Source organism: Syngnathus floridae, chromosome 16 (assembly GCF_059516105.1).
Source record: "Syngnathus floridae isolate MCC-2025c chromosome 16, RoL_Sflo_1.0, whole genome shotgun sequence".
NCBI classification, from domain to species: domain Eukaryota; kingdom Metazoa; phylum Chordata; class Actinopteri; order Syngnathiformes; family Syngnathidae; genus Syngnathus; species Syngnathus floridae.
Window position 1 is genome coordinate 10,631,536 of NC_142428.1, and position 12,878 is coordinate 10,644,413.

A 12,878-nucleotide genomic window follows, 5' to 3' on the forward strand; every position below is an offset into this window, starting at 1 on the left:
GATGTACTTTCCAAAATTTAAGTGGACCTCAGTGCGCAGGAATCTTAATTTTGTCCGATCACGCATCCGCAGCGCGCCGGGCGCTCACTGTCACATTGCTTTAAGAGCGTCTTTGTGTTTCAGAATTTCTTTACTGCTCCCACTTGCTGTCTTTGGAGGCATGATTAGGGGTTAATACAATCCTCAAAGTAACGAAAATACAATAACAACGGAGTCAGTCGGCATCCGGGCCGCGCGGTCGGGTTTTCTCGGGTCCTCCCGGCTCATCTCGCGAGGTTCGACCTCCGAATTTTGTTCTACAACCGAAGCAAAAAAATCTCGAATTTTTTGTTCGAATTCCGATTATTTCGAGAACAGGGATGTTCAAAAACCGAGGTTTGACTGCAAAATAAATAGATGCAGCTCAGTGACAAGTGCCGCTATTTGAACTAATTTTAGAACAGTCCTGCGGGCGACTCGTGCGGTCCTCACGGGCGACCTGGTGCCCGCGGGCAACGTGTTGGTGACCCCTGCTCTAAAGCAATCAAGAGGAAGTTTTACATGGACGACTGTTTGGCAGCGGTGGCTTCAGAGGACCAAGCAATAGCACTTTCACAATCTCTGAAAGTTCTATGCTTGCAGGGTGGATTCAACTTGACAAAATGGGTCAGTAACAGCAGAAAGGTTCTGTCATGTATTTCTGAAAATGAAAGAGCTGCAAAGATGAAGGATTTAGACTTGAACAAAGACACTCTGCCTACCGAAAGAGCTCTGGGAATACACTGGTGTACAGAGTCGGACACTTTCACATTTAAGGTGAACGTACCAAGAAAACCTGCCACAAGGAGAGGAATTCTTTCAGTTGTTAACTCAGTTTATGATCCTCTGGGTTTAATTTCCCCATGTATTCTTCCTGCCAAGATGATTTTGAGGGAACTCTGTCAAAGAAAATTGAGCTGGGACGAGGATGTTGGAGAAGGAGATTTGCAAAGATGGATGCAGTGGGTTTCAGAACTCGAGGAACTTTCCAGCTTCCACATAAAGAGATGTATGAAACCAGATGATTTCTGTCCCACATCTAAAGCAGAGCTGCACCATTTCTCGGATGCAAGTGATATTGGTTATGGTACTGCTACATACCTATTGCTGATCAATGAAGATGGACGGAGGAGCTGCGGATTGCTCATGGCTAAATCCAGAGTTGCCCCACTGAAGAAAATAACAGTCCCTAGGATGGAACTGACTGCTCCAGTCATAGCAGTGAAAGTCGACAGACTGTTAAAACAGGAGCTGGAGACCCCCCTTGGAGCGTCTGTTTTTTGGACAGACAGCCTGACTGTACTTAGGTACATACAGAATGATGCTTCACGTTTCAAGACTTTTGTGGCCAACTGGGTTGCATTCATAAGGGAAGCTACTTCACCATCTCAATGGAGATACGTGAATGGTTCACTTAATCCAGCAGATACGGCTTCACGTGGTACAAAATTTACCACTCTTATCCAGAACCACAACTCGATTTGTGGTCCACATTTTCTTTATCAAGAGGAGTTTGAGTGGCCTACCAGACCTGACATACCAAGCACCATGAATGAGGACAGTGAGATCAAGAAGACAGCGCTGGTCAGTCTCTTGACCATGACTGAAATTACACCCATGAAGAGACTGGTGGAATACTACTCTGACTGGCACAAGCTGAAAAAGGCTGTTGCATGGATGCTACGCATGAAGGATCTGCTTCACTACCTTGTTGAGAAGAGAAGAGAATGTAAAGAGGTTATTTCCCTGAAAGAGACAGAATCATTGAAGCAATACCAGAAAGTGCATGAAGAAATGATGAGACTGAGAAAGTCAGTGAAAGGAAAACCTTTGTCTGTTCAGGACTTGGAAGATGCAAATGTTGTGCTAATACGTCACAGTCAAAGAGAGATGTTTTCAGAAGAGTTGTCTGCACTCTTAAGTAATGATTCACATATAAAGAGGTCACATCCGCTTTCCAAATTGGATCCTTTTCTGCACAATGGCATCATCAAAGTTGGAGGTCGATTGAACAAATCAGCCATGCCAGAAGAAGCAAGATGCCCAACTGTGTTGCACAAAGAACATCACATTGCTAAGCTGATTCTGCAACAGGTTCATCGACATAATGGTCACTGCGGAAGGAACCAGCTGGTTGCAAAGGTCAGACAGCAATACTGGATACCAGGACTGAACAGAGCTGCCCGCACAACAATATCCAAATGCATCACATGCAGGAAAATACATGCAAAGCCTGCAGTCCAAAAGATGGCAGACTTATTGGAGGAACGTGTACTCCCAGATAAACCTCCGTTCACGCATGTGGGAGTAGACTATTTTGGACCTTTTGGTGTAAAGAGAGGACGCAGCATAGTGAAGCGCTATGGCGTTCTGTTTACATGCTTTGCACTTAGAGCAGTACACATAGAGGTTGCTCACTCATTGGATACCTCATCATGCATAAATGCCATCAGAAGGTTTATATGTAAAAGAGGTCAAGTTTCTACCCTGCAGTCAGATAATGGCACTAATTTCATTGGTGCCGAAAAAGAACTTAGAGAAGCCATGGCTGAGCTTGATCATTCTAAAATAAGAGAGGATCTGATGTCAAAAGGTATTGCATGGACCTTTAACACACCAACCGCCTCCCATCAAGGTGGAATATGGGAAGGACAGATTCGCACCGTCAGGAAGGTGTTGAACTCTGTGTTGAGGCAACAAACATTAGATGATGATGGCCTTCACACACTATTATGTGAAGTGGAAGCAGTCATAAATGATCGTCCTTTGACTGTTGCATCAGATGATCCAAATGACTTGGAGGTTTTGACCCCAAACCATCTTCTGTTGTTAAAGAAGCAGCCGATCCTTCCTCCAGGCTTATTTAACAGTGATGATACATACTCGCGTCGAAGATGGAGACAGACACAATACATGGCCGATCTGTTTTGGTCAAGATGGACAAAGGAATATCTTCCATTGCTACAAGAAAGACAGAGATGGCGGACTCAAAGAAGAAATTTTGTCGCTGGAGATCTTGTTCTCATTGTTGACAGTTCAGCCCCAAGGAATACTTGGTTGACTGGAAGAATCCAAAAGACCTTCCCGGACTCCAGAGGAATTGTGCGACGAGTTCAAGTTCAAACCAAGTCTAGTTTGTTGGATAGACCTATAAGTAAACTCTGTTTGTTACAGGAGGCAGAATGAGTCAGGAAAAGACTGTTAGTTGACTCACAGGCAAAACCTTGATAGATTTTGTTAGGGTAATAACTATATGGCTCTTTTTGAGGTGTAATTGTTATCCATCCTGCCTATACAATTAGGGGCCGGAATGTTAGAGCCATAAGTAGGAAATGTTTAAGTTAATTGTATTGTGGTTTGTTTTTTATTTTGTAAAATTGAGTTAAGACGATTGACATTTGTTTAGGCATTTTTATTGTGAAATTTTGTTTTATTTTGAAAGGTTTACTTCCTGTCAGGTTGTATTGCATTAGAACAAACCTTTTAGGGATCGTTTAGACAGTTGGATTACGTAGACACGGAGAAAAACAGTTTTTGACCGTGTAGATCGTGTACATAGTATATACTGTGTATTTTTTGGAAAGAAAGAAAAGGGAATTGTAAAACTGATTTATCGTAATTTTTGTATTTGTATTTTTTATAGATAAAGACCTTTTTGTTAAATTCACGGTTCGCACGTGTCCTTTACTACAAGTGTCTATGGAATGACACAGATATTGGATCTGTTGCCATAATAATACTGATAAAATAATGACATTACTCACCTTTAACCATCTCGAAACGCTCTTCGACACACTCTGATTCAGGCGATTGCAGTTCTTGTGACGGCTTGAGCTCTCAAAGGCTGTTCGCGGCTATTTAACCCTTAAAGAGGGTACACCTCTACACTTGTAAAACACCCCTCCCCTGTGCCTCTGCTCTGTCTCCCATCATAGTTTACAACCTCAAGGACATATGCCCGAACAAAACACCCTCCTGCATGTCATTTTTTTTTTTTTTGGGATGGGAAACAAAGACAGTCCTATACCTAATTGAATGGGAAAAAAATTAACCTAAACTCCTCTCGATTAAATTACATATCTTTCCGATAGTTTGCATGATTCATTAACCGTAAATCAACTTAATTAACACCTGCTCTTTTGAACATTAACATCTGCTCTTTTGAACATTAACATAAATCACAAACACACACACACACACGCACACACACACACACACACACACACACACACACACACACACACACACACACACACGCACATACTCTGGTACTCATCATACGTATATAGTATACTAAAACAACAGCAAATCATGCCTTTGATATCAATGATTCATGAACGTAAATCAACTTGTTGAAACCTTTGATATATACATCACACACACACACATACGTACATTACATGCCATACCACAGATAACATTAACATACACTCTTTTGAAAATTAACATCCGCTCTTTTGAATATTAATGTAAGTCACACACACACACACACACACACACACACACACACACACACACACACACACACACACACACACACACGCACACACAGACACACACACACACTCACACACACGCACACACACGCACACACACACTCTGGTACCCATCGTACATAGATAGTATACTATAACAACAACAAATCATGCCTTTGATATCAATGATTCTGTTGGAGTTTGTCCACAATTTAGGGAGCACGCTATCTACGCCTCACGGCAAAAGCCATTGCCAATCACCTGTTATCCAATTTACTCACTGCGTGCTCGTTTGATTTCTTCAGATTTAGGAAAATGCTAAGACACGGAAGCAGAAATTAGACTTACACAGGTTGGTTGAGTTCAATCACAATTCTTGTTAAGAAAGCTCTGTTTTCAGGAAAGTACAATACAGTGCTGGGCCCATTCTCCCATTGAGTCTCCATTCAGAAAAGGCAACGTTCAAGGTTCTTTGTTGAGCTTATATTCAGTTGCACATGCCAGTGTGGGCCGAGTTTGATGGGCAATGAGTCTTTGGGGTGGGGCAAGTTCGCAGGAGAGTCTTATTCCATGGGAGTGGGTGCTGGTTCGGTGAGAGCTGGTTCCGTGGGGTTGGGTGCTGATTATGGGCGATTCGATGTGTGGGGGCTGTTGTTTTCCTTTCCGTCTTTCAGCCTTATCGATCATCTTTGGCTTGGCTGTCTCCCTCTGGCATCTGCTGGTTTTATCTCCAAGTGACCTTCCTGTAAACATTCTCCTCCATTCTTGCACATACACTGTCGCACCTCATCCATTCATTATTCTTTCAATTTTGTCATTTTGTACGGAATTATGTGAGCTTTTGGCTGTGACATCATTAATTTATAAATGTTCCCTGACTATGCAAAGTTTGTACTCACCACTTACCATATTTTTGTTTGTTTGTTCTTTTGATACTCCATGTACTTGCTTACGTCATCATATTCTTAGTTTAATCGTGCTTTCAACCATATCTTTTCTTTGTTAGGCAAACTATTTCCCTCTGTCCAGAATGTTCAGTAGTAATTGAAAACTGGGGTCTAGCATTAGTCAAAACATAAGATACAATCAAGTACTGAACATTTTTAGACGACTTTGGCAGTGTCCGTGATTTAGAAAATCATCAGGCATGCATTAAACAGTTCCTTAAGGGCCATTAAGCTATTCAGGCAATATATCAAAAATATTTGTTATTTCAAAGTGCTCAGAAATATATATCAGATCAAAAACCTTTCTCATTACCACTTATCAAAAATGTCTAGTTAAGTCTTCTTTATTGATTTGGTGTGTAGGTATAATTATATGCTTAAATTGTTTCATTTACTGATTTAATATGTGAATATACTTGTCTGCTTATGTACTTTATTCAATGAGGTTTGAGCATATCTGTTTTTGTAGCTAGGCAGGACTTTTTGTATTTCGACCCCATTCCTTCAATTCATTAACCGTAAATCAACTTGTTAAAATCTTTGATATATACATCACACACATTTTAAATAATATTTTTTGACATTACACATTTTTTATATGAGTGATTCATTAACCGTAAATCATATTTTCAAAAGTAAAAGTCAAAGTCTGCTTTATTGTCAATTTCTTCACATGCCAAGACACACAAAGAGATCGAAATTACGTTCCCACTATCCCACGGTGACAAGACATAGTTCACAATGACACGGCTTCCGGGAGTAAATGCGCGGGCGGGCGCTTCCCCATCTATTGGGGAAACATACTAATTGCAGGGAAAATGACCCCAAAAAAGGTTCAATAATACAATTTATTCAGGTTTGGCGGGCCCCGTGGGCCGGATGTGGCCCGCGGGCCGTAGTTTGGCCATGTCTGTTCTAGTGACATAAGCACTGGCCACTGCTATACTGAATCTCCTGATAAGACCTGATAAATTTTGATATTAATTTGTCCTATTGGAACCAATACGAATACAGTTACTATTAAGGGTTCATGTATCTAATACTACTCAAAAGTATTCAAAGCATTTGTATTTTTGTTCTTTCTCGTTCATTCATTCGCATATTTCTATTTCTTCTACCAACCCCGCCCCCCAACCCCACCGCTTCACTAATCTCCACCTGATGTCTTTCTCTCCTGATGAGTGAGTGTACGTACTAAGTAGTACGGACCCGGCGCACTCCGCACTCTATTTCCATCAGTGCCGAATTTCGAGTGTAGGCTGTGACGTCAGCATTCTCGTAATTCGCGCGCTGAGTTTTAAGATACAGTTTTAGTTAATGCCACCCACAAACCTTCCCCTGGAATCCTTCCACTAAAATGAGTGGCCCGAGGAAAAGAAAGGTGGACACTTAGTTCCGAGTGTTTAAAAAAAAAAAAGAGAGGACAATTTGGCTCGACCTACGTGTGTGAGCAGACGTTCCGCCACATGAACGTCAACAAAGCCCGTCACAGCTCTAGGTTAACGGACCGACACCTCTGCTCTATCCTAAGAATTACCACAACAAATTTTACTCCAGACCATGATGCACTAGCAAAAAAAGGAGACCAACAATACTATTGATTTCTTTATTACTTTATTTAGAAGTGTTCTTTCACTGATTCTTCAAGATGATGTATTTGGTCAGAATGTTTGCCGTTTGATGTGATTTCGCCTCATTAGATAAACATATTTCATAAATCTGACCTGCAGGCGCTGAAGTGATGGAAACTATTATTCATAATAACAATGTCGTATTTAATGAGAATCACTGATCGTAGTTTTTTGGTGAAATATTTTTTTAATGCTGTTAATAAATGCATTTGTTTTCAAAAAGCTTTTTTTGAATATCCATGCTTTACTACCTACTAAAAGTACAAACCTTTTATGCAATGACCTTTACATGTCATTTTATTACTTCACACAAACACTACATTGATCTGCTCCTGGTTCGGCCCCCCGATCAAAATTTAGAACGAAATTCGGCCCGCCAGTCAAAAAGTTTGCCCACCCCTGCTTTAAAAGCATCTTTGTGTTCCGAGTGGTAAGATGACGCTGCTCTTGACCCATGCCCATCTGAAGCAGTTCCTGATCCCGTTCGACTTGTCTATTTCCCTGGCACGATCCTTGTCTTTTTTTTCTCTAAAACTTTCGCCATGCTGGCTAAAACCTTTGCTAATTAGGCAAATGAGTAGGCAAATGACATGACGAAAGTAGCGCCAAAATGCTGCAGAAAATAAGGCTGCTGTTGTGGCAATACTGCTGCCAGCCGCCCCCCCATATAAAAACAATTTTCAAGATTCAAGATTCAAGACTTTTTTATTCGCCATGTTTGAGCGTGCCAAACAAGGAATTTGACTTCGGTAAATCACAGCCTCTGTTCAACATTTAGGTGACTAACAACAACGCTCAGGACATGTGAAGAACGAAAGATATTCTCAAACACCCCTTGATCTTAAACTGATCTTAAACTCCCAAGAGGGCAAGGAAAAACTCAAAACTCCAGCTAGGGGAAATGAGAAACCTTGAGAAGAGACCACAGATGGGAGGGTCCCTCTTCTAGGATGACCAGGCTGCAATGGATGCAGAGAGGACACATAGTACAAACAGTGTAGACAAAAAAGGTGTGGAAAGCGGGATGTTATTGCACAGTAATGACTCTGAGACTCTAAGAGTGGTGTGAGTTCATCAGAGCGACAGCCTGGGGGAAGAAGCTGTCTCTGTGTCTGCTGGTTTTAGTGTATAGAGCTCTATAACGGCGTCCGGAGGGGAGTAGTTCAAACAGGCTGCAACCTGGGTGCGAAGGGTCTGTTGAGATGTTACTTGCACGTTTCCTGGTCCTGGACAGGTACAAGTCTTGGATAGATGGGAGGTTGATTCCAATTATCTTTTCTGCAGTCCTTATTGTCCGTTGCATTCTGTGCTTGTCTTGTTTTCTCAATGGATCTACACGATTCACGAAAATGATACTCGCGAGGGAAAAAAACACGGAAATCCGCGGATCTGCAGAAGATTCTCATCTCTGTATTAAACCTGGAATCAACCTTCAACTTGACCTTCAGAGTCTTGATGAGTGAAAGTGGTTGAGATTACTGTCTTCGGATATTCAACATATTTGGAGGGCAGGATAACGAAACAACATCTTCATCGCAGAACGTAACAAAGTTAAACGCCAAACTCAGACTATGGATGGACAAAAAGAACAGTCACTGAAGTCTAGATCTTACAAATCATGTTCTACAAAATCGTCTTCTGGCAATGCTGCTGCCATGGCCCGCGCTGAAGTCGAGGCAGCGAAAGTACGCCTTTCCTTCACAGATAAAGAAATGATTCTGTAAATGGAAAAGGCACAATTAGAGGCACGCATGGAGATAGAAAAGGCACAATTAGTGGCACGCATGGAGAAGCTATCATTAGAGAAAAATGTGGCTGCGGCTGAGACCAAAGCAGAGGCTCTCGAACAGGGGTCACCAACCTTTCTCAAACCGAGAGCTACTTCCTGGGTACTGATTAAGGCAAAGGGCTACCAGTTTGACGCAGACTTCTGAAATAGCCAATTTGCTCAATTTGGCTTTCACTGTGTTATTATTGTAATTTCCAGTTCACATGTAAGTGTGATTTTAACAAGAATAACAAAAATACAGTCAAACCTTGGTTTTTGACCACAATCCGTTCCAAAAGGCGGTTCGAGAAGCGAATCAGTCGAATTCCGAATCTATTTTTCCCATTACAAATAATGGAAAATGTTTTAATCTGTTTCAAGACAAAAAAAACCCGCCTTTTTTAAGCATTTTTTCATTTGCGCATATTTGTCCGATCACGCAACTGCAGCGCACTGCCGAACGCGCAACCGTAACGTGTCGCCCACCGCGCAAATGCACCGCGCTGGTCGCATTATTGTGACAGAGCCGTCGCTAAAATTTAGAAAATATTTTTAAAGTCCTGATGTACTTTCCAAAATTTAAGTGGACCTCAGTGCGCACGGAGCTTAATTTGGTCCAATTGCGCAACCGCAGGGCGCCGGGCGCTCACTGTCGTATTGCTTTAAGAGCGTCTTTGTGTTTTAGGATGGCTTTACTGCTCCCACTTGCTTTCTTTGGAGGCATGATTAGGGGTTAGTATAATCCTCAAAGTAACGAAAATACAATAACAATGGAGTCAGTCGGCATCCGGGCCGCGCGGTCCGAATTTTTTTCGACAACCGAGGCAAAAAATCTTGAATTTTTGTTAGAATTCTGATTTGTTCGAGAACCAGGACGTTCGAAAACCGAGGTTTGACTGTAAAATAAATAGATGCAGCTCACTAACAAGTGCTGCTATTTGAGCTAATTTTAGAACAGTCCTGCGGGCGACTCATGCGGTCCTCACGGGTGACCGGGTGCCCGCGGGCAACGTGTTGGTGACCCCTGCTCTAAAAGCAGCGGCTAGCATCAACGGTAGTGAGCGAGGTACCAGGAAGATTCAACTCGATGAGAATCCCTTTAACCCACTGGAACGGACCAGAGAATATGTCGCTCAGCAGTCCAAGGAGCATTCAACCGCTGCTGGGAAAAATACGCTCCTACCGAAACTGACCCGCTAAACATGTAATCCAACCCGCTTCCGCACCTTCTCACTCAGGGTGACACTAACCAGCTATACACAGAGCCCCCAGCGCTGCCACGTGTAATCTCCCAGGATGAGCCTGTTCAGTTCCGTACTCAGCTAACCTTGGCATCACAACCATTTTCTCAAGACGAGCCTGCAGCGATTCACAGAGCCAACAATGGCACCACATCTACACTCTCACGACGAGGCAAGATGGCTACACGTCGAGTCTGCATCAGCACCTTATCTTCCCCCGCAAGGTGACGATTTATATCTACGTGCAGATACTGTGCCAGGTAACTCTATTACAGCTCCACGGCCCATATCAGAGAACGGTCCGGCCGATGCCAACCTCACCTATACAAATCTAAAAAAAAATCACAATTCAAATCTCTTATCCCAAGAGATACACAGGGCCATCAGGGCACATCTACAGCTACACCCAGATACCGGGGTCCATCACGTCCTACCGTGCCCAACTACACACCCCAAAGCAACCAGCATGACCAATCAAGTATCAACGACATTGTCAGATATTTCACCCGTTGCGAACTGGTCACTACAGGTATGATTAAATTCAACAACAAGCCTGCAAGCTACAGAGCTTGGCGACTGTCCTTTCAAAATGCAGTGAGAGGACTCAATCTCACTCCCAGCGAGGAGATGGATCTACTGGTCAAGTGGCTTGGGAAAGAGTCGGGAGAGCATGCAAAGCATATCAGGGATGTCAATGCCAATCACCCCCAACGAGGACTCCAGATGACATGGGACAGACTGGACGCATGCTACGGAGCCCCTGAAGTAGTCAAAGAGGCTCTCTTCCAACGCATCAACAATTTCCCAAAAATCACCAACAAAGACTGTGCAAACCTCCATGAGCTCAGTGACCTCTTGATGGAATTAAGAGCAGCCAAGGCAGACGGAACCCTTCTAGGCCTTCAGTACCTAGACACAGCCAGAGGAATAAGTCCCCTTGTTCAAAGGCTGCCCTTTAGCCTGCAAGAGAAGTGGTGGACTATCGGATTCAGCTACAAACAACGTTGCGGAGTTTCATTTCTCCCCCTTCGGAATTTTCGTGGATTTAATCTTTTATCAGGCTAAAATCATGAATGACCCGAGCTTCAAGGCCATTAGCCAAATGGACATTTCTGAAATAAGCAAGAACAGGAAAATGCACAAACAAAGGGAGATCTCAGTCCACAAGACGGACGTCGGTGCTGCGGAGCGCAGCGCTGTAGCCGAGAGCCCCGATTGCCAGTGCCCTATACACAAAAAGCCCCACCTGTCACGTCTCATCCCTAGTTTTGTTATGTGTCTAGGTTGCCATAGTTTCTGTTCGTGTCGCCCCTCCCTTCCTGCGTCACCTCAATCAATGTAACCGCGGTCACCTGCCTTGTGTTTCGTGTTTTGTTTTTAAGTCCTGTCTGCCCCTCATTCCCCGTCGGATGCATGTGTTGTTGTCGTACTGTCTTGCTGTCGTCATGTCCTGCTGTCTTCTAGTTTCACGTCCCGGTCAGTCAGTCAAATTGTTGTTTGCCTTCTGAGTTCCCTTCAAAAAACCCTGGTCCAAGCTGCATTTGGTCGCCCTGCTCCATCCAATCCGTGACAGAATGATCCGACCACTACAGCGACCAGCGCTTGGACCCTCCTCCACCACCAGCTCCCGTCTGCGACGCCCGATCCACGTCCGACGTCCGAGCTTGTTCCAGCGCCATTGGCTCCGCGGCCGCCATCGGACTTTGCACCTACGACGCCGGTCCCGCGGCCGCCATCGGAGTTTCTCCCGGCGCCATCAGGACTCGCGGCTACCATCGGGCCCCACCCCAGCGTCACCAGACCCCCGACCGTCGCCAGACTTCGATCCAGTTGCGCCGGACCCGCGATCGTCCCTGGCCCCACTCCCACTGCTGCGGCGCGTGATGGCTCTTGCCGCTGCGCACAGCCCCGCCTTCCGAATGCCGCTGATTGCGGTACGGACTTCCAGAGTTGCTGCTAATTGCGGTATGGACTTCCAGAGTTGCCGCCGATTGCGGTTCGTGTTCCAGAGTTACCGCTGATCGCGGTTCGTGTTCCAGCATTGCTGTCGATTGCGGTTCGTGTTCCAAAGTTGTCGCAGATTGCAGTACGGACTTCCGGAGTTGCCGCCGATTGCGGTTCATGTTCCAGAGTTGCCGCCGATTGCGGTTCGTGTTCCAGAGTTGCCGCCGATTGCCGTTCGTGTTCCAGAGTTGCCGCTGATTGCGGTTCGTGTTCCAGAGTTGCTGCCAATTGCGGTTTCTGTCCCCAGGGTTTCCGCTGATTGCGGTTCGTGTCCTCAGAGTTGCCGCCGATTGCGGTTCATGACCCAAGAGTTGCCGCTGATTGCGGTTCATGTCCCCAGAGTCGCCGCCGATTGCGGTTCATGTCCCCAGAGTTGCCACCGAGCGCGGTTAGGACTTTGCCATTTGGACTGGTGCGCTAACCCCCCGCCCCCCCGTTCGCCGCGTGTGGGATTCGGTTTTTTGGGACATCGGGGGCCGTCCCTTGTGGGGGGGGGGGGGGGGTACTGTCACGTCTCGTCCCCAGTTTTGCTATGTGTCTAGGTTGCCATAGTTTCTGTTCGCGTCGCCCCTCCCCTCCTGTGTCACCTCAATCAATGTAACCGTGGTCACCTGCCTTGTGTTTCGTGTTTTGTATTTAAGTCCTGTCTGGCCCTCACTCCCCGTCGGATGCATGTGTTGTTGTTGTCGTACTGTCTTGCTGTTGTCATGTCCTGCTGTCTTCTTGTTTCACGTCCCGGTCAGTCAGTCAAATTGTTGTTTGTTAAGTCATGTCAGTTTGCCTTTTGAGTTCCC